At 40.1% G+C, this 27,743-nt stretch overlaps 1 long non-coding RNA gene across 1 annotated transcript; it reads right to left on the bottom strand.

The window, feature by feature from the left end:
* Positions 1 to 4,746: 4,746 nt before the first annotated feature.
* LINC02843 (long intergenic non-protein coding RNA 2843) lies at positions 4,747 to 23,028 on the bottom strand. Its single transcript, XR_005581079.2, has 4 exons — positions 22,784 to 23,028; positions 18,074 to 18,823; positions 5,790 to 5,879; positions 4,747 to 4,961 (listed from the first exon to the last, which is right to left on the bottom strand). It is a non-coding gene; the product is annotated as a long intergenic non-protein coding RNA 2843 (long non-coding RNA).
* Between the last annotated feature and the right edge of the window lie 4,715 nt (positions 23,029 to 27,743).

Raw genomic sequence — 27,743 nt, 5'->3', positions numbered from 1 at the left:
CTAACCTCCAGATAGTCACAGTATCCTTGGTAAGACATTGGAAATCTCAATTCATTTGATGAAACATGCAAGTTAGGAATAATTATGAAAATATATTTGCATAATGTGAAGGAATCTTAAGTGCATGTGAAAATACATTCAAAATGCCACAAAGCATTAACGGAACATATTGTCTGTTTCTGTTTTCTTCTACGAGTCATTTGTTCTTTATTTATTTTGTTTTCTACAAGTTCTCAGTGGATAATTGCTACCAAGCTTCTAAATTTGAGAACAATTTAGGAGAGAAAAAATCAAAATAAAGAAAATTTTATCCAATATTGTGTATGTATTAGTATTTGGTAAAAAATTAATTTAATTTTAGCAGCAGGACACCTTGTTCAGGGTAGAGAGAAAGGGCATTATTTGAAAACTACTAATTTGAAAATCATGGAGGAGGATCATATAGGAAATTCTCCTGAAATGGCAGAAACCTTCTCTTTATCTTCTGCCTGCTGGTCTTTCTTTATTCCATCCCCCGGGGAACTGCATCTGAACCCTCGTTGCCTCACTCTGTAATGGAAAAGCAGAAGAGGAAAACATAGTCAATTAAAACTTTAAGATCTAGTCTCAGCTGCATCATTACCTGCTGACTTTGGGCAAGCCAAAGATTGTTTTTGCTTTATTTTTCTTGTGCACAAGATAGAAATACCTTATTGCTGACATCACATGTTTTTTTCCATGAAAATAAAATGAACCACTGAATAAATATAAAGAAGAATTAACCGAGTTTTTAAGGATTATATGTTCATTATTCTATCTTTTCCTGGGTCATAAAATGATGAGTTCCTTATGATAGACTACCATCATGGTGGTTCTCAACCTCCCAAGATTTCCATCTCCAGAGATTCATGCCTTTGTGGGTTACGTTCTGAATTGTTCTGTGTGACCAATAAAACATGGCAGAAGTGATGACATATCATTTCTGATTCTAGGCTATAAAAGACCCTGCTGCTTCTGTCCGTTTTTCTCTCTCTCTGATCACTTGCTCTGGGAGAAGCCAACTGCCATTTCACTAATAGTCTATCATGTTAGTCTATTTGCATTGCTATAAAGAAAACCAGAGATTGTGTAATTTATAAAGAAAAGATGCTTATCTAGCTCATGGCTCTGCAGGCTGTATAGGAAGCATGGTGCTAGCATCTACTTTTGGTGAGGGCCTCAGGGACCTTCTGATCATGGAGCAACGTGTCACATGATGAGAGATGGAGCAAGAGACAAAAAGGGTGCCACGCTCTTTTAAACAACCAGATCTTGTGTGAAATCACAGTGAGAACACATTCATTACTGTGAGGAGGACGCTAAGCCACTCATGAGGTATCCACCTCCAAGATTCAAACCCTCCTGCTAGACCCACTTTCAACATTAGGGATCACATTTCAACGTGAAATTTGGAGGGGACAAACCATATCGTTCTGCCACCAGCCCTCCAAATATCCTGTCCTCTCATGTGGCAAAAACCAATAATCCCTTCTTAATAGTCTCCCAAGTCTTAACTCATTCTAGCATTAACTCAAAAGTCTCAAGTTCGCTGGGCGCGGTGGCTCACGCCTGTAATCCCAGCACTTTGGGAGGCCGAGGCGGGTGGATCACGAGGTCAAGAGATCGAGACCATCCTGGTCAACATGGTGAAACCGCGTCTTTACTAAAAATACAAAAATTAGCTGGGCATGGTGGCGCGTGCCTGTAATCCCAGCTACTCAGGAGGCTGAGGCAGGAGAATTGCCTGAGCCCAGGAGGCGGAGGTTGCGGTGAACCGAGATCGCGCCATTGCACTCCAGCCTGGGTAACAAGAGCGAAACTCCATCTCAAAAAAAAAAAAAAAAAAAAAAAAAAGTCTCAAGTTCAAAGTCCAAAGTCTCATCAAACACTCAAGGCAAGTTCTTTCTGCCTATGAGCCTATAAAATTAAAGAAATGAACAAACAAGTTATTTACTTACAAGATACAATGATAGAGCAAGTATTGGGCAAAGATTTCCATTCAAAAAAAAAAAAATTGGCCAAAGGAAAGGGACAACATGGCCCACACAAGTAAATCCCAGCAGGACAGACATTAAATCTTAAACTCCAAAAGAATCTTCCTTGACACCATGCCCAACCTGCTGGGCACGGTGGTGAAAGGTGTGGGTTCCCAAGGCCCTAGTAGTTCTGCCCCTCTGGTTTTGCAGGGTGCAATCTCTCTGGCTGCTCTCATGAGTCGGAGTTGAATGCCTGCAGATTTTCTAAGCTCATGGTGTAAGCTGCTGATGGCGCTACCATTCTCCGGTCTGGAGGGCAGTGGCTTCCTTCCCACAGTTCCACTAAGTAGTGCCCTGGTGGTGGGGACTCTGTGTGGTGGCTCCAAACCCATATTTCTCTTCAGCACTTCTTTAGTATAGTCTTTCTGTGGGGGCTCCACTCCTGCTGCAGGCATCTGCCTGGGCACTCGGGTGTTCCAATACATCCTCTGAACTCTAGGAGGAAGCCTCCAAGCCTCCTTCTCTTCTGCATTCTGCACATCTGCAGGCTTAACACCATGTGGAAACCACCAAGGTTTATGGCTTGTGCCATTTGGAGTTGTGACCTGAACTGTATCTGTGGTCCTTTTCACTGAGGCTAGAGATGGAGTACCAGGATTCTGGAAGCAGCATCCTGACCCTGCTCAGGGCAATGGAGCCCTGGGCCTGGCCTTGAAGCTATTCTTGCCTCCTGGGCCTCTGGGCTTGTGATAGGAGTGGCTACCTCTGAGACTTCTGAAATGCCAAGCACTTTTTCTGATGTCCTGATGATTAGCACTTGGCTTCCTTTTAGTTATGTTAGTCTCTTTAACAAGTGGTTGTTTCTTAGCCTACTTGGATTCATACCCTGAAAATGTTCTTTTCTTCTCTGCCACATAGCCAGGCTGCAGATTTTCCAAATTTGTATACTCTGCTTCCCTTTTAAGGACAAGTTCTAACTTTAAGTTATTCCTCTGCTTCCATATTTGGTCTTAGATTGTTAGAAGAAGTCAGGCTACATCTTGAATGCTTTGCTGCTTAGAAATTTCTTCTGTCAGATATGCTAAGTTATCACTCTTAAGTTCAGCCTTTCATAATACTGTAGAACATGGACACAATGAAGCCAAGTTCTTTGCTAGGGTATAATAAGGATGACCTTTGCTCTACTTCCCAATAACTTCTTCATTTTTGTCTAGGACCTTATCAGCTTGGCCCTCACTGTCTGTATTTCTTTCTTTATTTTATTTTATTTTATTTTTTTATTTTCTTTGTTCTTATAGCTTCTTGTTGGAAAAACGCTGTCTATATTTCTATCAGTACCTTGATCACAACCAATTAAACAGTTTCAAAGAAGTTCCAGACTTTCCCTTGTCTTCCTGTCTTCTTCAGAGCCCTCCAAACTCTTCCAGTGTCTGTCTGTTACCCAGCTTCAAAGCTGCTTCCACACCTTCAAGTATCTTTATAGCAACATCCCACTCCTTGGTAACAATTTTCTGTGCTAGTTCACTTGTGTTGCTCTAAAGAAATACCAGAAGCTGGGTAATTTATAAAGAAAAGAGGTTTATTTTGGCTCATGATTCTGCAGGATGTATAGGAAGCATGGTGCTGGCAACTGCTTCTGGTGAGGGCCTCAGTGAGCTTCTAGCGACAGTGAAACAAGAGGGAGTAGCATGTCACATGGTGAGGGAGGGAGCAAGATAAAGGGAGGAGAGAACTGCCTGGCTCTCTTAAGTGACTAGATCTTGTGTCAAATCAGAATGAGAAGTCACTCATTATTGCAAGAAAGGCACTAAACCATTCATGAGGGAGCCACCTCCCTGACCCAAACACCTTCTACCAGGTCCACCAGGGGATGACATTTCAACATGAGATTTGGAGGGGATGCACATCAAAACCGTATCACCTGTGGAGGAGCCTGCATGATAAGAAACTGAGGACTTTTGTCAATGGCATGTGAATGACTTGAACTGGCTATTTCTTGGAAGCCGATCTTCTAGCCCTAGTCAATCCTAGGTATAACTGCAGTCTTGGCCAACAAATTGACTGAAACCTCAAGAAATCCTGAGTCAGAAAGACCCAGATAAGTCAGTCCAAGATTTTTGACTGTCAGGAACTTTGTGAGTTAATAGAAATTTGTCGCTTTCAGCTGCTAAGTTTTGGGGGTAATTTGCTATGCAGCAATAGGTAACTAACAAATTCCCCAAGTACAAAAATATATGTATTTGCTCATGGAATCCAACCCAGTGCTGGTCACATGGAGGGCATGCAATTCAACAGATACTTGAAAAACAAAAGTGAAATTAAAGGGAAGAATGACAGGGAGGCAGAATGTATGCAGGCACACTTGCCATTTATTCCCAGCTAGGAGGCTGGCTGTTTGTCTTGCCCAGATGGCCAGAATGATGCCATGAAGGTCTTTTCTTCAACTTCCTTGGCCTGATAACAAATGTGCTTCCAGGTGTGACAGACTGAGCCATTGTTTCAAATAAGCTCAGCCTTCTTCCCCTCTCTTTTTAAAAAAGCTGTCACTTTATTGAGGTATATTTGTAACACAAAAAACTGTGTTTAATTAATGTAGACAATCTGATGAGTTTGGAGATAAATACACACCCATGAAACCATCCCATAATCAGTCTACTTCTTTGTGGATGCAGTTCTATGTGTGATTCTGTAGATAAGGGAGACTTTCAGCCTAACAGCCAAGTGTGAAAAGGTGAGATAATATCATAATGAGGAGGAGGAATTTATTGTCTTTCAATATAACTATGTCTATGACTTCTTGTCTCTGTACACGCACTTTTCCTTCCCCATCTTTAGTTAGATCCTCTTCATTGCTCTAGTGTGTTATGTGCTATTCAGGGATTTGACCTCATGTAGGTGTGGGAGCTGGTGAAGGCAGTTGCCTTCATATTTGGTGATGGAGCTTGAAGGTACTCATAGAATGGGTACCTGGAAAATAAGATGGATATAAAATGGGGAGAGCAAGAAGATGCTGAAGTGCACCAGCTGAAGCCCGGGAGAACAGATGGAAACTCAGGCCCTTTCTTGTGTTCTCCTTACCCTTGATGGTGTGCATGTCTTGCAGAAGCCAGGGTTTATCACACGCAGCTGGCTCAGCAGTCAGAGTATCCGAAGGAGGACTGGGGGGAAGGAGGAGCAGCAGGAGGCCTGGCTGTGCCTCGCACCAAGGAGGTGCATCCACAGATGAAGGGTGAAAGCCAACGGCATGTGAATGACTTGAAGTGGCTATTTCTTGGAAGCAGATATTACATGGTGAGTTACATGGTGGTGGCTGCTTCATGTCAGCTTCAAATACTGCACTAGAGCCTTTATTTGGCTGTCTCTGACCAGAAACACACAAGAAAGGCAACTGTGGGAATGTTGTTCAGCCTGGCCAAGTGGACACCTTACAAAGCTGCCACATCTAGCCCCAAAGAGATTCTATCAGACAAAGCCAAAATAAAATGAGCCTATTTAATAACATTGTTTGTTTTAAATTGTACTAGAAAAGCAGTAATCAATTTTTCTGGTTGTCATGCCTCTTTGATGTTCTGAAAAATAATTGAGAATCTCAAACAGCTTTTGTTTATGTGGATCATAGCGATTGATATTTATCATTTTAGAAATTAAATAAATCTAAAAATTAACTTATTAAATTTATTTAAAAATAAGAATAACAAAGCTTTACATGTTAATATAAACACAGTTTCCAAATAAAGGCTATTTAGGGAGAAGAATGGTATTGATGTACATTTTTAAAATATCTTTAATTTATACCTTAATAAAAGGCAGCTGGATTCTCATAGCTGGCTCTGCACTTAATCTGTCATGACATCACTCATCATGTAGCCTCTGGAAAATTCCATCCTAGACTCATAAGGGGATGAGACGAATAATGTCTCATTGTTATCATGAAAATAGTTTTGACTTCATGAATCCCTTGAAAGGATCTTGGAGACCCCCCCCCTCCCGCCCAGGTCCCTGGATCATACTTTGAGAACCACTTTACTGGAGAAAAGCCCGTTGTTTACTGGAGAAAGATTTTGGTGAAGCACCGAGGAAGAAACTACAACTTAGAAGTTGTGGTTCTAAACCTCTGAGCATGAAGCCTGTGGCTACCCACAAGTGAATCCCCGAGGCAATGATCTGGATAATACAAGTCCAAACAACCCGCTAATGGCTCCGTTATTTGACTAATTCAGGTATTTGTCCTGGCCACTGCAAGAAAATAATGACAATATTTTGTCTCAGCAGATACTAAATAGTAAGAGGCAAAAGAATTGGAAAGAAAGAGGGCTAGGAAAAGGACAGGAACAGGAAAAAGAGGAAACAGGGAATGTCACTGGTGCAAGCATCTGTCTGCAGATCCCAGAGCCCATTTACTGTGAAGGAACGTGCTCTGGAGTTACGTGTATAGGCTCAGAAGAGATTGACCTTAAAGCAGTTTCACCAGGCTCTGGGATCAGTTTCCATGTCTTTCCTGAAGCTGTAGACAGTGGTCCAAGAATTCCTGGGTGGGAGGAGTGAACTCATTGTGAATATTTACACATTTTAATGCCCTTGACCCATCCCTAGCACGTTTACCAGGAGAATGTAAACCACAGTATTGTTCCGTTTGCCTGTTTATCACTGAGGTTTTCATGCGACTCAAAGTATTTTTGCAGGTTTCTTTCAAGAAGTATTTGTTTTAAAGTTGATTATAAGGCAAAACTCTTTTCTCCCAGAAAATATGAACATATTCATTGAGAAGCTAACTACGGTTCAAGATAATATAAATTTTTGCAATACCCTTCTTATAAATCAAAGTCCTTATTTGGAATCAAAGTCCTCTAAAAGATCAACATTTTTTGTTTGTTTGTTTTTACCAAGCTGTGGGTCTTAGCCCAGTTTTCAGAAATATTTTGGAAAAGTACCAGCTTGTGATACCAATCATCCAGACATTATTTGGACATAGTCACTATTTTTATGATCATTACCCTCTCATTGAACCTTCATGGAAAGAAGATAAAGTCATGGTCAATGTTTTCCTTAAAATAAACTTTAAAATGCAACATGATTTTCTTTTAAATTAAATTAAAATGAGCCATTAAAAACAATTTTATTTCAATCGTTTTTGGGGTACAGGTACTTCTTGGTTACATCAAGTTTTTCGGTGGTGATTTCTTAGATTTTAGGGCACCTGTCACCTGAGCAGTGTACACTGTACCTACTATGTAGTCTTTTATTGCTTATCCCCTTCCAGCCTTCCCCCATGAGTTCCCAAGTCCATTATATCATTCTTGTGTCTTTGAGTCCTCATAGCTCTGCTCCCACTTATAAGCAAGAAATATGATATTTGGTTTTCCATTCCTCAGTTACTTCACTTAGAATAATGGCCTCCAGCTTCAAGTTGCTGCAAAAGACATTATTTCATTCCTTTGTATGGCTGAGAAGCATTCTATGTTATGTATATATCACATTTTCTTCATCTACTGCACCCAGTCATTGTAATTTTTTTAATTGTTGTTTTCTTTCAATTTCTTTTAATTCTGATCTTATCTTGGTTATTTCTTTTCTACTGCTGGGTTTGGGTTTAGTTTGTTCTTGTTTCTGTAGTTCTTTGTGCTGTGACCTTAGTTTGTCTATTTGTGCTATTTCAGATGTTTTGATGTCAGCATTGAATGCTATGGACTTTGTTCTCAGCAACACTTTTACTGTATCCCATAGGTTTTTGTAAGTTGTGTTCCTACTATCATTCATTTCAAATAATTTCCATCTTGATTTCACTGTTAACCCCAAAATTATTCAAGAGCAGATTATTTAATTTCCACGTATTTGTATAGTTTTGAGGGTTCCCTTTGGAGTTGATTTCCAGTTTTATTCCACTTTGGTCTGAGAAGATACTTAAATGATTTCTACTTTCTTAAATTTATTGAGACTTGTTTCGTGGTCTATCATATGGTCTATCTTGGAGACTGTTTCAAGTGCTGATAAGAATAATGTATATTCCACAGTAGTTATATAGAATGTTCTGTAAATAGCTGTTAAGTCCATTTGTTCTAGGGTATAGACGAAGTACATTGTTTCTTTATTGACCTTCTGTCTTGATGATCTGTTTAGTGCTATCAGTGGACAATTCAAGTCCCCCACTATTAGTGTGTTGCTGTATATCTTATTTCTTAAGTCTAGTAGTAATTGCCTTGTAAATCTGGGAGTGCCTGTGTTGAGTGCATATAAATTTAAGATTGTAATATCTTCCTGTTGGACTAATCCTTTATCATTATATAATGCCCTTCTTTGTCTTTCTTTTCTTTTTTTTATTGTTGTTGCTTTAAAGTCTGTTTAATCTGATATGGGAATAGCTACTCCTGCTTGCTTTTAGTTTATATTTGCATGGAATATCTTTTCCCACCCCTTTGTCTTAAGTTTATATGAATCCTTATGTGTTAGGCGAGTCTCTTGAAGTCAGCAGCTATTTGGTTGGTAATTTTTTTATCCATTGTGTCATTCTGTATCTTTTAAGTGGAGCATTTAGTACATTTACATTCAACTTTAATACTGAGATATGAGGTACTGTTCTATTTATTCTGTTGGTTGTTACCTAAATACTTTGTTTTTCATTGTGTTATTGTTTTATAGGCCCTTTAAGATTTATGCTTTAAGGAGCTTCTATCTTAATTGGTACTGAGCTTTTGTTTCAAGGTTTAGAACTCCTTCTAGCATTTCTTGTAGTGTTGGTTTGGTAGTGGCAAATTCCCTTAGCATTTGTCTGAGGGACAATTTATCTTTATCTGTTCTTCATTCATAAAGCTTAGTTTTGTTGAATACACAATTCTTGGCTGACAATTATTTTGTTTAAGAAAGCCAAAGATATGTCCTGGATCTTTTCTGGCTTATAAGATTTCTGCTGAGAAATCTGCTGTTAAACTGATAGGTTTTCCTTTATAGTTTACCTGATGCTTTTGTCTCATAGCTCCTACAATTCTTTCCTTTATGTTGACTTTAGACAACCTGATGACTATGTGCCTTTGTGATGGTCTTTTTGCAGTGCATTTCCCAGAAGTTCTTTGAGCTTCTTTATTTGGATATCTATATCTCTAAGACCAAGGAAGTATCAAAGACCAGGGAAGTCTTTCTTAATTATTCCCTCAAATAAGTTTTCCAAACTTATAGACTTCTTTTCTCCCTAGGAACACCAATTAGAGTTGGCCATTTTACATAATCCCGTATTTCTTGAAGACTTCATTTATTCTGTTTCTTTCTCTTTTCTGATTGGGTTCATCCTAAAGTCTTGTCTTCAAGCTCTGAAATTCTTTCTTCTATTTGTTCTAGTCTGATGAGCAACTTTTATATCATGTCTTTTCTGATTCTAAAACTGTTGCATATTTATCATACCAAAATTGGATAAAACAGTACGTTAAAAATCATGTGTAAACCTACTACTGCTCAAACATATGTTTTAGTGTATGTTTCCTCAATAACTTTTTCAAACCCTATCTTTGTATACAGTATATACATGCATGCATATCTGTATGTATGACTTTTAAACAAAATTGAGTATTGCATCAAAGTTTTGATAAGCCCAGGGCATCCATTTTGAGTATCTCGATGAGTTGAAATTTCCCCTGTGTGAGAGAAGGAGTTGGCTTATATCTCTGTGTGGTGATTTGGGCTGGGAGTGACTCCAGTATTGCTCCATGGTCACTAGCTTATGAAAATCTCCCTGTAGGTAGGAGTAAGGTGTCCAGAGACAAAGTAGCTTTGAGTCCCTATGTGTCAGTAAAGGGCACAGGATGAGGGAAGATTTGGGATGTTGGGCATAATAATTCTCAGCCAGGAGAAGGAGAGACCCATGCCCACCCCAGTTCTTAGCTGGCAGCATGGCAGCACTGGCATTCAGCCTCACAAAGGTGATGGGGCTCAGAGAGCAGGAATTGGTCAGGAAAAAGGGGCCAGACAGGGGCCAGTTTCTGTTTGTGTCTTTGTAATAGAACTGTTTATATTCCTTTGGATATATATCCAGTAATGGGACTTCTGGGTCAAGTGGAATTTCTATTTCTAGGTCCTTGAGGAATCGCCACACTGTCTTCCACAATGGTTGAACTAATTTACACTCCTACCAATGGTGTAAAAGTGTTCCTATCTCTCCACATCTTTTCTAGCATCTGTTGTCCCCAGATTTTTTAATGATTGCATTTTAACTAGCATGAGATGGTATCTCAATATGGTTTTGATTTGCATTTCTCTAACGATTGTTATGATGAGCATTTTTTCGTATGTTTGTTGGCCTCATATATGTCTTCTTTTGAAAAGTGTCAGTTCATATCCTTAGCCCATTTTTGAATTTTTTTTTTCTTGTAAATCTGTTTTAGTTCTTTGTAGATTCTGGATATTACCCCTTTGTGAGATGGGTAGATTGCAAAAAATTTTTCCCCATTCTGTTGGTTGCCAGTTCACTCTAATGATTGTTTCTTTTGCTGTGCAGAAGCTCTGGAGTTTAATTAGATCCCATTTGTCTATTTTGGCTTTTGTTGCCAATGCTTTTGGTGTTTTAGACATGAAGACCTTGCCTATGCCTATGTCCTGAATGGTTTTGCCTAGGTTTTCTTCTAGAGTTTTTATGGTGTTAGGTCTTACATTTAAATCTTTAATCCATCTGGAGTTAATTTTAGTGTAAGGTGTCAGGAAGGGGTCCAGTTTCTGCTTTCTGCACATGGCTAGCCAGTTTTCCCAACACCATTTATTAAACAGGGAATCCTTTCCCCATTGCTTGTTTTTGTCATGTTTGTCAAAGATCAGATGGTTGCAGATGTGTCATGTTGCCTCTGAGGCCTCTGTTATGTTCCATTGGTCTATATCTCTGTTTTGGTACTAGTACCATGCTGTTTTGATAACTGTAGCCTTGTAGCATAGTTTGAAGTCAGGTAGCATGATTCCTCCAGCTTTGTCCTTTTTGTTTAGAACTGACTTGGCTATGTGGGCTCTCTTTTGGTTCCATATGAAGTTTAAGGTGGTTTGTTTTTTTCCAGTTCTGAGAAGAGGGTCATAGATAGCTTGATGGGGATGACATTGAATCTGTAAACTACTTTTGGCAGTATGGTCATTTTATCAACATTGATTCTTCCTAATCATGAGCATGGAATGTTTCTCTATCTGTTTGTGTCCTCTCTTATTTCCTTGAGCAGTGGTTTGTAGTTCCCCTTGAAGAGGTCCTTTACATCCTTCGTTAGTTGTATTCCTAGGTATTTTATTGTCTTTGTAGCAACTGTGAATGGCAATTCGTTCTTGATTTGGCTCTCTTTAAGTCTGTTATTGGTGTCTAGGAATGTTTGTGATTTCTGCACATTGATTTTGTAGCCTGACACTTTGCTGAAGTTGCTTATCAGTTTCAGGAGATTTTGGGCTGATATGATGGAGTCTTGTAAATATACAATCATGTCATCTGCAAATAGAGACAATTTGACTTCCTCCTTTCCTAAGTGAATATCCTTTATTTCTTTTTCTTGCCTGAATGCTCTGGCTAGAACTTTCAATACAATATTGAATAGGAGTCGTGACAGAGGACATCCTTGTCTAGTGACAGATTTAAAAGGGAAATCTGGTTTTTGCCCATTCAGTATGATATTGGTTGTGCTTTTGTTGTAAATAGCTTTTCTTGTTTTGAGATACGTTCTGTCAATACCTAGTTTATTGAGAGTTTTTAGCATAAAGGGCTGTTGAATTTTGTCAAAAGTCTTCTATGCATCTATTGAGATAATCATGTGGTTTTTGTCTTTGGTTCTGTTTATGTGCTGAATTATGTTTATAGACTTGTGTATATTGAACCAGCCTTGCATCCCTGGGATGAAGCCTACTTGATCATGATGGATAAATTTTTTGATGTGCTATTGCAATTGGTTTGCCAGTATTTTATTGAAGATTTTTGCATCTATGTTCATCATGGATATTGGCCCAAAGTTTTCTTTTCTTGTTGAGTCTCTGCCGGGTTTTGGTATCAGGATGATGTTGGTCTCATAAAATGATTTGGGAAGGATTCCCTCTTTTTGGATTGTTTGGAATAGTTTCAGAAGGAGTGATACCAGCTCCTCTTTGTATGTCTGGTAAAATTCATCTGTGAACCCATCTGGACCTGGGCTTTTTTCAGTGGGTAGATTACTAATTGCTGCCTCGACTTCAGCCTTTGTTATTGGTCTATTCAGGGTTTCGACTTCTTCCTGGTTTAGGCTTGGGAGGGTGCAAGTGTCTAGGAATTTATCCATTTCTTCCAGGTATACTGGTTTATGTACATACAGTTGTTTGTAGTAATCTCTGATGGTAGTTTGTATTTCTGTGGAATTGGTGGTGATATCCCCTTTATCATTTTTTATTGCATCTATTTAATTCCTCTCTTTTCTTTTTTATTAATCTGGCTAGTGGTCTATTTTATTGATCATTTCAAAAAACCAGCTCCTGGATTTATTAATTTTTTGAAGTGTTTTTTGTGTCTCTATCTCCTTCAGTTCTTCTCTGATCTTAGTTATTTCTTGTCTTCTGCTAGCTTTAGAGTTTTTTGATCTTGCTCCTCTAGCTCTTTCAATTTTGATGATAGGATGTCGATTTTAGATCTTTCTTTGCTTCTCATGTGGGCATTTATTGCTATAAATTTTCCTCTAGACACACTTTAAATACATCCCAGGGATCCTGGTAAGTTGTGTCTTTGTTCTTGTTGCTTTCGAAGAACATCTTTATTTCTGCCTCATTTCATTGTTTATCCAGTCAACATTCAAGAGTTAGTTGTTTATTTTCCATGAAGTTATGAGGTTCTGAGTTAGTCTCTTAATCCTGAGTTCTAATTTGATTACACTGTGGTCTGAGAGACTGTTTGTTATGATTTTCATTCTTTTGCATTTGCTGAGGAGTGATTTACTTCCAATTATGTGGTCAATTTTTGAGTAGGTGTGATGTGGTGCTGAAAGAATTTATGTTCTGTGGATTCAGGGTGGAGAGTTTTGTAAATGTCTGTTAGGTTTTCTTGGTCCAGATCTGAGTTCAAGTCCTGAATATCCTTGTTAATTTTCTGTCTAGTTAATCTGTCTAATATTGACAGTGGAGTGTTAAAATCTCCCACTATTATTGTGTGGGAGTCTAAGTCTCTTTATAAGTTGTGAAGAACTTGCTTTATGTATCTGGGTGCTCCTGTATTGGGTGCATATATATTTGGAATCATTAGCCCTTCTTGTTGCATTGACCCTTTTACCATTATGTAATGCCCTTCTTTGTATCTTTTGATCTTTGTTGGTTTAAAGCAGGCATCCCCAAACTATGGCCCGTGGGCTGCATGCGTCCTCCTGAGGCCACTTATCCGCCCCCCCCACCGCACTTCAGGAAGGGGCACCTCTTTCATTGGTGGTCAGTGAGAGGAGCACAGTATGTGGCGGCCCTCCAACAGTCTGAGGGACAGTGAACTGGCCCCCTGTGTAAAATGTGTGGGGATGCCTGGTTTAAAGTATACTTTATCAGAGACTAGAATTGCAATTCCTGCTTTTTTTTGCTCTCCATTTGCTTGGTAAATCTTCCACCATCCCTTTATTTTAAGCCTATGTGTGTCCTTGCATGTGAGATGGGTTTCCTGGATATAGCACACCAATGGGTTTTGGCTTTTTATCCAATTTGCCAGTCTGTGTCTTTTGATTGGGGCATTTAGCCCATTTACATTTAAGGTTAATACGTTGTGTGTGAATTTGATCCTGCCATTTAGATGCTAGTTGGATGTTTTGCATGTTAGTTGATGCTTTTTTTCATTGTGTCATTGGTCTTTCCCATTTGGTAAGTTTTTGGAGTGTCTGAGACTGGTTGTTCCTTTCCTTGTTTAGTGCTTCTTTCAGGTGCTCTTGTAAGGCAGGCCTGGTGGTGATGAAATCTCTCAGCAATTGCTTGTTCATAAAGGATTTTATTTCTCCTTCACTTATGAAGCCTAGTTTGGCTGTTTATGAAATTCTTGGTTGAAAGTTCTTTTCTTTAAGGCTGTTGAATATTGGCCCCCACTCTCTTCTGGTTTGTAGAGTTTTTGCTGGGAGATCTGCTGTGAGTCTGCTGGGTTTCCCTTTGTGGGTAACCTGACCTTTCTCTCTGACTGCCCTTAGCATTTTTTCCTTCATTTCAATCCTGGTGAATCTGATAATTATGTGCCTTGGGGTTGCTCTTCTTGAGGAATATCTTTGTGGTGTTCTCTGTATTTCCTGGACTTGAATGGTGGCTTGCCTTGCTAGGTTGGGGAAATTCTCCTGTATAATATCCTGAAGAGTGTTTCCCAGCTTGGATTCATTCTCTCCGTCACATTCAGGTACATCTATCAAACGTAGATTAGATTTTTTCACATAATCCCATATGTCTTGGAGACTTTGTTCATTTATTTTAATTCTTTTTTCTCTAATTTTGCCTTCTCAATTTATTTCATTGAGTTGATTTTCAATCTCTGATACCCTTTCTTCTGTTTGGTTGATTCGGGTATTGAAACTCTTGTGTATGCTTCGCAAAGTTATTGTGTTGTATTTTTCAGCTCCATCAGTTCATTTACATTCTTTTCTAAGCTGTTTTTTCTTGTTAGCATTTTGTCTAACGTTTTTTCAAGATTATTTTCTTTACATTGGATTAGAATATGTTCTTTTAGCTCAGAGAAGTTTATTATTACCCACTTTCTGAAGCCTGTTTCTGTCAATTTGTCAGACTCATTCTCCATTCAGCCTTGTTCCCTTGCTAGTGAGGAGTTGTGATCCCTTGGAGGAGGAGAAGCTTTCTGGTTTTTGGTGTTTTCATCCTTTTCGCACTAGTTTCTTCCCATCTTTGTGGATTTATCTACCTGTGGTCTTTGTAGTTGGTGACTTTTGGATGGGGTCTCTGAACGGATGTCCTTTTTGTTGATGATGAAGTTATTTCTTTCTGTTTTTTAGTTCTCCTTCTAACAGTCAGGCTCCTCTGTTTTAGGACAGCTGGAGATCCACTCCAGACTGTGCTTGTCTGTGGAATCACCTGCAGCGGCTGCAGACCAGTGAGGGTTGCTGCCAGTTTCTCCTTCTGTTATCTTTGTCCCAGAAGGATACCTGCCATATGTCAGCCTGAGCTCTCCCTTATAAGGTGTCTCTTTGGATATACGGGGGTGGGAGAGCTGCTTGAGGAGACAGTCCATCACTTATAGGAGCTGAAGTGCTGAGCTGTGAGCTCCATTGTTCCATTCAGAGCTGCTGGGCAGGTACATTTAAGTCTGCTGCAGCAGAGCTCATAACCGCCTTTTCTTCCCCAGGTGCTCTGTCCTGGTGGGGCTTTATTTATAAGTTCCTGGCATGCTGCTGCCTTTTTTCAAAGATGCCTTGCCCAACAAGGAGGTAGCCTAGTCACAGTCTGCCAACAGAGGCATTGCTGAGCTGCTATGGGCTCTGCCCAGCTGCTATGTGAACTTCCTTGTGGTTTTGTTTATAGAGGTATAGTTAGAACTGCCTTGGTAATGGTGGTCTACCTGAATAATGGCAGACTGTCTCTGTAATAATGGACTGCCTCGGTAATGGCAGATTGCCTCAGTAATGGCAGACTGCCTCGGTAATGGCAGACTGCCTCGGTAATGGCGGACTGCCTCAGTAATGGCAGACTGCCTTGGTAGTGGTGGATTGCCTTGGTAATGGCGGACGCCCTTCCCTCCACAGAGCTGGGTGATCCTGGGTCCAGCTGTGCTTGCTGTGAAACTCTCAATCCAGGGCATTTCAGATTGCTTGTTTTTGTAGGGGTGGGACCCGCTGAGCCAGATCACCTGGCTCCCTGTTTCAGCCCCCTCTTTTTCAGTTGAATGGGCAATTCTGTCTCCCTGGCATTCCAGGTGCCAGTTGAAACAGTACCCCAATTTGTGTGAGTTTTTGTGTGGAGACCCGCTGCACCAGCTGAAACAGCCATGCTGGAGACTTGTGGCACTTTTCCACCTGGGAATCTCCTGGTCTGTGGGCAGTAAAAATTCATTTGGAAATGCAGTGATCACTCACCCTCTGCGTTCTCGGTGGGAACTGCACTCTGGAGCTATTCCTATTTGGCCATCTTGGATCATCCTCCTATCTATTTTTTTCTTTTGCTGTGGTTGCTTTTTGGTGTCATATCTAAGAATCCAGTGCCGAATCCAAGATTATGAAGATTTATTTCTTTGTCTTATTCTGAGATTTTATTAGCTTTAGCAGATGCTTGAATTATAATTTTCCACTGTATGAGTCAGGATAAGTTATACAGTTTTGCAAACCTCTTTTTTCAGTCACAGTGAGGATTCTCCTTGTCCAGGATGTGAGTCTGCAGTAGATGTGAACCACAGGGAATGAGCATCTACTGAAGGTCAAGCAACTTTACACAACTAGAGCATTTTATTGGGAAATTACTGGGGCTCTTTCATCTCCACCATTGTTAAATTAGTACAAATCTCAAGATATTAACACAATTTAAAATTATATGTTTGGCACACAATGCAATATGGATTGGGCAATCTTCCTACAACTTGTAGTATGGAGTAAAAAAAGCCTGTGAGAGACATTTTTAAAGATCACCCCTAGGCTGGGCTTGGTGGCTCATGCCTATGATTCCAGCACTTTAGGAAGCTGAGGCAGGCAGATCACCTGAGGTCAGGAGTTTTAGATCAGCTTGGCCAACATGGCGAAACACCCTATCTACTAAAATACAAAATTAGCCAGGCATGGTGGTGTGCACCTGCAGTCTCAGCTATTGAGGAGGCTGAGGCAGGAGAATTGCTTGAACTTGGGAGGTGGAGGTTGTATTGAGCCGAGATTTTGCCACTGCACTCCAGCTTGCAGCCTGGGCAACAGAATGAGACTCTGTCGCAAAAAAAACCACACCTGGAAGTATATAATTTTCACCTATTTTTCACTGGCCAGAACTCAGTCACATGGTCTCAACCTAACTGCAATGGAGGCTGGGAAATGTAGTCTTTTGTTTGCCTACTTGAATATTTTAAATTAAGAAATTATTGGAAAATATCATTTAATCAGGTATGTTATTTTTGCTTTTTGTGTCCTTGACAATTATGATAGCCCAATTCATTCATGTTGCAAATACAAGACAGTTTATTGATATGAATTTTGATATTTTGTAATTTGTTAGTTGCTATTTTCTAGCGGGGAAACCAGCACTCATTAGAGCTAATGACATTCTGTAACTGAGAATTAGGCAGTCCCCTTAGGGAGGGAAAGTCTGTGATGTGTTTACAATGCCTTTGAGGCGGCAGCCTGCCACCAATAAAGAATGTCAAACAGTTTTGTTCCTTTTGGCTCAGAGGATGCCCTCTTTATAAATGTGTTTTGAAAATTGGAAACAGAACAAAAGCAAAGAGGAAAACAGTGACAGGAATGAAAGAAAGAAAAGGATGGAGATGAGGGGAAAGAAAAGAGAAGGGGATGGGACAGAGAAAGAAAACGGGGAAAGCCACAGGACTTCAGGAGGTGTGCTCACTTGCTGCTGTGCCTGTCTCGACACAGCACCGAAGCCAAGACAGAAGCTGAGCACTGCCACGTCCCGTGCATATTAAGAGAAAGCTGTGGCCAGACCTTGAGAACCTCATCACAGCATGTTTGTCATTTTCAAAATAGAGACATGTTAGGAGGTCTTGATTAATGCAAAGTAATCTCAGAACTGAGTATGAATCCAGTGTCCTCCAGAGGAAAGACAGGGCTATGTGTCCTTTGTCACCAGGGCAAACAATGCCTCCATGCCAGGCAAAAGGCAAGTCATGGGGGACCTCTTGCTTCCATCACACCAAGGATTCTCTCTGTCCAGAATGTGAGCCTGCGGTAGATGTGGATTATAGGGAATGAGCGTCTACTGAAGGTCAAGCAAGTTTATGCAGCTGGAGCATTTTATTGGGAAATCACTGGGGCTCTTCGATCTCCACCATGGTTAAATTAGTACAACATGTAATGAAAAGCTGTGTCCCAAGGGCAAGAGAACACAGCCCTTATGTTCCCTTATGCTTTTCAAGCTTAGATTCCTAGTGTCTCTAGTCTGTGGATATTAATGAGGTCAGATTTCTCATGACAGTTATTTTCTTTGGTTCTTGCACACACCTGCATAATGCAGAATGTCTCTCCCTTGCTAATGCACTGGCCACCCCAGAGGCTGTCCACCCCATGCTCATGAATCATCCTCACCCTTCTTCTTTCTACACTCAATGAGCTCTGCCACCTGAGAAGCCCTCAGAGGGTGCAGTTGTCACCTGGGAGAAAGCTGATGTCAGGCATGACATCTCCCAGGGTGTCCAAATCACAATCCTCCCAGCATAAGCACCACTCAGCGTTCCTGGACAAGTAGGTATCATCTCACAAATCTATTCATGCAAATAGAATCACTTGACTACCCCACCTGCTCCCCCAATTTTCCTTGATAGTTTGAATCCTGGCTGAGTCCCAAGAAAGATCCTGTTATACTCACACAACTAGCACATTCTCAGTTCTGAGGACTCTGTATTCTGTAACTTCTTGCATTATAAACCAAACCAACATGATTTGCTGCCTCCCCTGATTTCACTGGAGCCATCATCATTCATCAAGAAGTTGATTTGCAAAGGTTTTCTCTGGACACATGGTGGAGAAGATGACAGGCTGGCCAGCCAGAGGGAAGCATGTCCCGTGTCTGCCACTCATACAAGCTCTTCAATATACTGACTCTGTTTATTATCACACCAACATAATAAGGTATTATCATTCCTGTTTTATAGCTGATGAACTTCATTTCCAGGTCTCAGCAGCCAGTAAGGGGTTGGATTAAGCACCATGCTTTCAGTGCTATTCCTTGCTGCTCTCCTGCTCTGAGTTTATCTGAAACACAAAGGGAGGAAGTGTCTGCACCATGGTTCTCCAAACTGACCTCCTTCAATGTACCTAAGAAAGAAGAAAGAGTAATCATGTTATTACCAGAAAATGACTCTAACTGTTGAGCTGTTGATGTGTGTTACGAACACAGATCTCAACTCCAAAACTCAGATGTGTAGGCTTTTAAAAAAATCACCCATAATTCCACTTAATATCTACTTCAGGCCTCATTCCCCTGAGAATTCCGTCTCTTTTGGGGTCCCCTCACTCTGGAAGTGTGTGAAGTTTGTGGGGCCTGCTTAGTGATCTACTCTCAAGGTGGTGCTTGGTGCCTGATTGATCTTTCTCATCTCTCCACACAGGTGATAACTTGGTCTTGGTCCTTGTCCCAGAATGGAGTGTAACAAATGTGTTGTTTTATGCCCCACATGAAGGCACACCAATCTTTCCAAGGATGCCAAGACAGGCAGGCCTCCATGTGGCCTGGGCCTTGCTGTTTCTCTGTAGGTTGCTGGAACGCCTGCACAGCCACAGCCCCTTCACCAGGGCGGCTCCCCTGCATCCACCCAAACCACTCTCCACAAAAGCCATAAAGCCTGGCAGTAGTGAGGCAAAAATGGTCTCTCTGCTCGAGTAGGAGGAATAAAAATGGAGAATACAGGAAGTATAAAGCAAAGTAAAAACCTACCCAGCCACATAAATTAACATTTTCTTAATTATTATAAAATGCCCTCCTTCCTCCCTCTTTCTCTTGATCTGTGCACACTCTTGGGGTTTAGCTCTCTTCTAGAAAGCTTCCCTAATTGCTATGATGCCAGAAATACTCTTTTCTCTGAACTCCCATTTTTCAATTAACATCTGACACATCTTTTATTAGCTTAAAAAACAAAGTTATTGTCTTATCTCCCTAATAGATTGTGCTCCCCTATGTCTAGGGCTGTGTCCAACTTCAACCCTTTTTTTTTTTAATACCTAAATGGTGGTAGGCATAGGGAGTAGCCTAAAGAAAAGTATATTGAATGTTTAAATTACTAAGTAGGTACATGTTCAAATGCATGAATACATACATATTGTATTATTTGAATTTTTTCAAATAATACAGGAGTGTATAATGCCCTTTCCAATTCTTTCTTTATCACTGGCAATATTCTTTACTCCAAAATCAACTTTGATATTAATATAGCTATTTAAGTCTCTTTTTTTTTGAGACAGAGTCTTCCTCTGTCACTCAGGCTGGAGTGCAGTGATGTCATCTTGGCTCACTGCAACCTCGGCCTCCCAGGTTCAAGTGATTCTCTTGCATCAGCCTCCTGAGTAGCTGTGATTACAAGTGCCCATTACCATGCCTGATGAATTTTTGTATTTTTAGTAGAGATGGGATTTCACCATGTTGGCCAGGCTGATCTTGAATTCCTGACCTCAAGTCATCCACCTACGTTGGCCTCCCAAAGTGCTGAGATTACAGATGTGAGCCACTGCACCCAGCCTTCCAGTCTTCTTTTGAGAAGGGTTAGCATAGTATATCTTTTTTGAACATTTTACTTTTAATCAGTTTATCTATTTATATTTAATGAGAATTTCTTGTTTTTATTAGGTCTTGTTTTTTGGATTCAATCTGACAATCTCTGACTTTTTATTGTGGTGTTTTAAACCGTTTATACTGAATAGGATTATTACTATGGTTAGGTCTAAGTATCTCCTTTTGCTATTTGCTTTCTATTTGTAAGATTTATTCTGTGTTACCCTTTTCATCTATTTTATCCTTTTTAAAAATTAATTGAATTTTTTATGATTCTATTTTATCTTGTTGTTGAATTTTAGCTGTAACTAAAATTGTTTTGTTCTTTTACTAGTTGTTGTAAGGTTTAACATCTTTTACTTAACATAGTCTACCTTTAAGTCATATTACACAGGTTCACTGACAGTATAAGAAGCCTAAATAATAAACTTCCATCTGCTCTTTTTCTATCTATACAGTCTTTATGGTTTTGTTGTCATGCATTCACTTTTATATATGTTATGAACTCCATAGTACATTGGTATTATTCTTCATTAAACAATTATATTTTGAAGTGATTTAAATTCTAAAATATATATATTTACCAATGTATTTAATAGTTAAAATTTCTAGTACAGTTTATTCATTTTCATCTGGTTTTTATTTCACTTTCCTTCTGCCTAGAAGACTTCTTCCAATATTTCTTATAATATATGTGTAACTAGAGTCCCTAAAGGAGAGAGGTTGCAGGAAGGGCAGAAAAAAATATTTGAAGAAATAATGACTGAAACATCTCCAATTTTGATAAAATGATAAACTCACAGATCAAATATGCTTAACGAGCCCTTCACACATGAGATATGAATGTCACGTAAAATTGTCCTACCACCCACTGTTGCTTTTTTTTGTGTGTGGTTTTCTTTTAAATTCTTTTTCTCTTTTTCATTTTGAATAATTTCTATTGTTATGTCTTCCGGTTCACTAAAAGTTCAATTTGGATATTTCAATTTGGATCTTTTTAAAAAAAATTTTTTTTAAGAGACAGGGTCTCACTGTGTCCCTCGGGCTGGAGTACAGTGGAGCTATCAGAGCTCATTGCAGCTTCAAACTCCTGTGCTAAGGCGGTCCTCTAGTCCTGGCCTCCCAAAGCTCTGGGATTACAAGTGTGAGCCACCACACGCCATCAATTTGGGAGTTTTTTAAAAAAATACCTTTCATGTGTCTAGTTAAGTTTTCAAACTTATGAAATACAGTTAGAACAATGTTTTCATGTCCTTGTATGTTAATTCTGACACCTGTGCCAGTTCTGGGACTGTTTCGATTTGTTGATTTTTCTCTTCGTGATGGGATTTTTTCCTTCCTTGCATGCCTGGTAATATTTGATGGGATGCCAAACACTGTAAGCTCTTGGGTGAATCCATAAAGGTTTTCTCGAATTGAGGTTTGAACTGAATTTTGAAGAGTATATATGGCTTAAACAGTGAAATGAGGGGACAAGCATTTAAAGAAGAGGGACAAACATATGAAAGTAGCTGAGGCATACAGACCTTTGTGTTTCTGAGAAAATAAGAGATTGCTGGGGTGACTGGGGCAAGCAGTGAGATGGAGAATTGCATTCTATGTGTCTTGGGGTGGAGGAATGGGCAGACCATGCCCCACTGACTCAGGGGCCTTGTTAGTCATTTTGTTCCGTATCCTGCAAGCAATAGCAATTCTTTAAGGGTTTTACTTAGCTCAGATTCACAGAAAAATCACTCTGGCTGTGCAGATCATCTTGAATGAGTTTCAGAACAGAAGAATTGTTGAGTTAGGAAGCCACTGTAGAGTTCCGAGTGAGAGTTGAGCATAGTTGGGGCCAGAATGGGAGCAGAGATGGAAGTAGGTGGGCTGAACTGAGATGCAAGATGTGGGGTGACTCTTGATCCTTCCTGACTGCACCCTATCAGATTAATCACCAAGTTTATGTGAACGCTTTTCTAAAGGGAATATTATTTTCACAGAGCGAATACATTTTTCATTTGTATGTTCATAAATCTATTTTGTTCTTACAGATCTGACTATTGCACTGAGTACCTCAGAAAGGAAACCTACTTATTAACTTGTACCCAGAACGGACTCTAGTGGGTATCTTCTGATATTTGCCCAAGAATTCCCCTAAAACACTCAGTAATGAAAAATCTCATTCCAAAAGCCTAGTTCAATATTCCTCAAACTGCAGTGTGCATGAGAGTCACCTGACAAGCTTGTTCAAACAAAGATTTCTGGGCCCATTCCCCAGAGTTTCTGATTCAGTAAGTGGGTTGAGGCCAGTGACTTTTTATCTCTATCAAGCTCCTGGGTGATTTTGATGCCGCTGGCCCAGGGACCACCATTAATCAGAAGCCCTATAGCCAAGAGGTGAACTTCCTGGATTTGTCACAAAAACTCTGTCCCTTCCAGTGTTGTGACTGGGCAAGTAACTCACCCACCCCTCTGTGCCTTTATTTTCTCCTCTGGGTCTTGGTGAGGCTTTGAGTGAAGACTGTTTGGGAAGCATTAGGACAGATGGATAATGAGCACGTACAAGCTTTTACACGTAAGAAAGTAAGTTCCACGTGCCTTGTATATTCTACAGTTCTCAGTGTATGGAGGGGCAGATCCTGCTTTCAGTTCTTCCTTGGCGAATGCTGGTCAAAATTCTACACGATATCACAACAGAAATCTTCAATTAACAGTCCTGGAGAGGACTCAAGCTCTGTTCCATCTCCACCTCCTTGGGTTTGGGTAAATTCTCATCAGGGTTGTGCATTAGGTGAGTGTCTGCTTCTCCCCTGGTTCCCCATAACTTTGTCTGCTCCTAAACAGGGAGTCGTGTCTGGGAAGAGGCAGGAGATAAGGGAGCCAGAGAGCTGACTCACTCTGTGGGATGGCTGTGGGCAAGTTTCCCAGGTTGCACAAGCCACGGGGTTTTCTGGAACAGATGGAAAGACCGCCTCTGCTGGCCATTTGCTGACTTCGAGATAGTCGTGCTGTATCAAGAGATATGAGAAGGAAAGACCCATAAGAGACACTGTCATCCAAGTTTTACATTCTCCCAGATTCCTTAGTGATAAGTCACGCATGGCTCACTACACATTCCATTTATGAAATTTCCACGGGGAAAGACTCAAATGCCCTTCAACTGCGCATGCACACGGGCATCACGTAGTTATCCAGGGTAACCCAAGATACTGGGGTGGAGACAAAAATGGAACCAGAAGAAGAGCCAGCTCCTACCAAAGCCACCCAGCAGTCAGCCAGCCCAGACTCTCAAATCTGGACCTGGGGACCAGCCCTAGGTAGACAGGCAAGCCATCTTTTAAAGGCTCCCATGTCCTCTTAAAAAAGTGAGAGCCAGGCATTAACAATCATTTTTACAATTTTTAAAAAACATATTATCAGCTGTTATTTTAAATATCCCTAACCTAGGACAGTTAATAACAGAAACAGAAAACATTTAAGATTTTTAAGATATAATAATTGAAGATCTTGAGTCAAGCTTTAAAATTAAAGTAACTTTGAGATGAGTTCAAAGTTAGAATATTCCTTGAGGAATATTAATTAGAAAAGTGTGACTGGGCAAGACTAGAACAATTCTGAGCAAATGATTTTGCCACCGGGAATGGTAAATTCAAAGGAGGCAAATTAGCGGCAAGTTGCAGAGATGGCCACTTGACTAAAACACACACAGGGTACAGGGTTATTTAAAAAATTTTTTTTTCCTTTTCTTATTTTATTTTATTTTTTTTTTGGAGACGGAGTTTCATTCTTGTTGCCCAGGCTGGAGTGCAATGGCGTGATGTTGGCTCACTGCAACCTCTGCCTCCTGAGTTCAAGTGATTCTCCTGCCTCAGTTTTCCAAGTAGCTGGGACTACAGGTACCTGCCACCGCGCCTTGCTAACATTTGTATTCTTAGTAGAGATGGGGTTTCGCCGTGTTGACTAGGCTGGTTTTGAACTCCTGACCTCAGGTGATCCACCTGTCTTGGACTCCCAAAATGCTGGGATTACAGGCATGAGCAACTGCACCCAGCCCCAAGGTTAATTTTTTTCACTTGGTCCATTGCATTTCTCATACAAAGCTGAAAAATGCTCTCTTGTAATTTTCATTTTATAATAGTAATTCTTTTTTTTTTTTTTTTCATTGCCTGGCTATTGCAATCTGGACAAAGCAACTTTTTCCATCCTATTTTAGTTCTCAAAGTATATTGATTTTTAATTTCCTGGAGCCAGTTTTCTACACAACAATATTTTATTCACCATGAGAAGTAGCACCAGTTTTAAACATTTATAGACTTATTTCTCCAGGGAAAAACACAAGCTAGAAAGAAAAACTCAAATTTCATTTGATGAGATTCAAATGGAAATTGGGGGTTGGAATGCAGAAGTGTTGTTTGCTTATCCGGAACAATCACTGGAAGTCCATTAGGGAAATGGTACCTGGTGAATTTTTGTTTACTTTCTGGAGAGATGACATTTTCTGCGGATTTAAAACAAGTGGGAAATTGCCTAAGTCGTGCAAGTCCGATTTAGGAGACAAAAAAAGAAGAGACAACATAGAAAGTTTCTCTTCGTACATATGAACGCACATATATCTTTATGTTAACACATTAATGGATCATATCATAACATTTCTTTTCAAAAATTTTCTGTTTTTTGATCTTCTTCTCCTCTTTCCCTTTCCAAACGCTCTCCCTGCGTCCCGCACAGGTCACTCATGATAACAGTAGATGGCCTGTAACGGTCAGCTTACTGGTGCTAACCTGCACGTGTGTGCACAGATGTCAGAGTGCTTCTCTTTATCTTTTTTAGAAATGGGATAATAAAACAGACTTTTTTCCCCCCTGCATTTGGTTTTATTTACTCCGTAACTGTTCATGGAAATCTCCCAAAGTCATCAGTGTGGCTCTAATTCATTCTTTTCAATGGTTGCGGTGTGGACGAGCCAGAATTTATTTAGTCATTCTTCTGTCATTAGGCATTTATTTGAGTTCCAATTTTTTTGCCACTGGGAGCAATGTGGCAACAGCTGCTCATGTCCTTGCACTTTCATTGCAGGGGGGTAGAGGAAGGTGAATGTGGATATTTTAGTTTTTGGTTTAATCTCCTTTGTTCATCTTTATTTGCTGTAGGGCCTGCAAAATAAAAAAAAAACTTAATCTGATTGAGCCCTCAGAGCTGAGAATGGCCATGGAGCTCAGTTTAAGGCAGGGAAGTGGCTTTGGCTGAGCCTCTTCTGATACAGGCTGAGTATGCCTAGTGAGAAAACCTGAAATCCAAAATTCAAAACACTTTAAGTGCTGATGTGATGCTCAAAGAAATGCGTATTGGAGCGTTTCAGATTTTGGATTAGGAATGTTAAACCAGTAAGTATAATACATATATTCCAAAATTTGAAAAAAAAAATTGAAATTCAAAACACTTCTGGTTCCAAGCATTTTGGATGAAGGATACACACTCAACCTGTACCTCTTTCTTCCTGTTTGTAATGCCACTGTTGCTAAAAGTGGCAGAGGAGAGAGAGAGAAAGGGAGGGAGAGAAAGAGGAAGAAAGAAGGAGTCTGGTATCTATGATTTTGCCATGTTCCAATGAGTATTTTTGAGCATCTAAAGATATGGAATCATTCTAAGTGTCCACTAATGATGATTGGATAAAGAAAATGTGGGATATATATGTATATACATATGAATACTACTTAGCTATAAGAAAGAAGAAACTCCAGTTTTTTGCAGCAACATTAATGGAACTGGAGGTGGTGAAGTGAAACAGTTCAGAAACAGGAAGTCAAATGCCATATGTTCTCACATAGGTGAGACTTAAAATAAAGTGTATGTGTAGACATACAGTGTGGAATAATAGACATTGGAACTGGGAAGGGTGGGAAGGTGAGAAGGGTGAGGAATGATAAATTACTCAACGGGCACAGTCTACATTATTCAGGGGATGGTTATACTAAACGTGTAGACTTCATCACTACACAATGTAGCCATGTAACAAAACTTCACTTGTACTCCTTGAATTTATACAAATAAGAAAATGAAGGATGGAGATTCAAAAGAAAGAGACATGTTCCCTGGCTTCATGAAACGTGTAAGTGCTTTGTAGGTACAAGATGAGGTGGCATGAAGCCATGATGGGACCTAGAGTGATCTGGGACAGGTCATGATCACAGAAGTCCTAACGGAGGGTCATGTTGGTTAGGAATGGGAGGGAGGGAGCCTTCCGGACAGAAGGAGTGCTATAGCTCTGGGAACTTGGCTTGTTTCTTGGAACAGGGAAATGATCAGCCTGGCCAAAGCCCAGTACTAGAGGGGACAGGCCAGGTTTGGTCTCATTGTTCTTTCAACGATCTTGAACCTGCCTGTTGCTGAGAAGGGAGGTAGGGATTTTGGACGCAACTGTGAGAGAGCCCTCGTGAGCATACCAGGCGAGGGACGACACTGGGTTAGATCAAAAAGGTGGAACTGAATTTAGAAAAATGTTGATCGTTTTGACATGTAGCTTTCCTTCATTTTAAAGATGATTATAGAACAATGGCTGCAATGAAAACGGCTTCATTTTTTCTGACTTGTCTGATCATCTTTTTTGAATAAACTAGAAGTGGCCCTCTGGATCACAATGGTTGCCTATGGAATGGAAAACCCGAACATCCTACGTTCTCGCTGATATGTGGGAGCTAAGTTATGAGGATGCAAAGGCCTAAGAATGAAACGATGGACTTAGAGGACTCGGCAGGAAAGGTGGGAGAGGGGGCAAGGGATAAAAGACAGCATATATGGTGCAGTGTATACTGCTCAGGTGATGTGTGGACCAGGATCTCACAAATCAGCGCCAAAGAACTCACTCATGTAACCAAATACCACCTGTACCCTAACAACTTATGGAAAAATAAAATAAAATAATTAAAAAAAAAGAAAAAAGATGGATCCCTATGAAGAATCTGCCACCGTGATAGACTGTCATCCTCAACTGCTATGTGGTGAACGCTCCCACACAGCAGCAGGGCTGGAGTTTCCAAGACCCTCGTCAGCGATGAGGGACTGTGGTCAGACTTCGACATCCCCAATCCAATGTTGGAAAAAAGAGGGTTTTGGTGTAATTCGCATTTCTGTTATTGCTGCTGTGGTTGGATTTCTCAGTAACATTACAACATCACAAAACATTCATCTGCCTTTAGGAGTTTATAATTTCTTAAAATGAAATGTGTGATTGAATAAAATGCAAGAAGAATGAATTTAGGACTTTTCTTCTTTTAAAACCACACCTCCAACTAGTTACCTTAAGATTCACTCTTCTCTAGAGAAGTACCATGCACTTGGAATAGGTTTAAGTCCGCTTTCTGTAGTGAGAAAGCGATGCCATAAATAAGGTTGATGGGGAAAATGCCTTCACACTTTTTGTTTTTTTTT

This window comes from Saimiri boliviensis, chromosome 2 (assembly GCF_048565385.1).
Source record: "Saimiri boliviensis isolate mSaiBol1 chromosome 2, mSaiBol1.pri, whole genome shotgun sequence".
Classification (NCBI taxonomy): domain Eukaryota; kingdom Metazoa; phylum Chordata; class Mammalia; order Primates; family Cebidae; genus Saimiri; species Saimiri boliviensis.
Note: the sequence above shows the minus strand (reverse complement) of the source record. Positions and strands in the feature narration are given on the sequence as shown.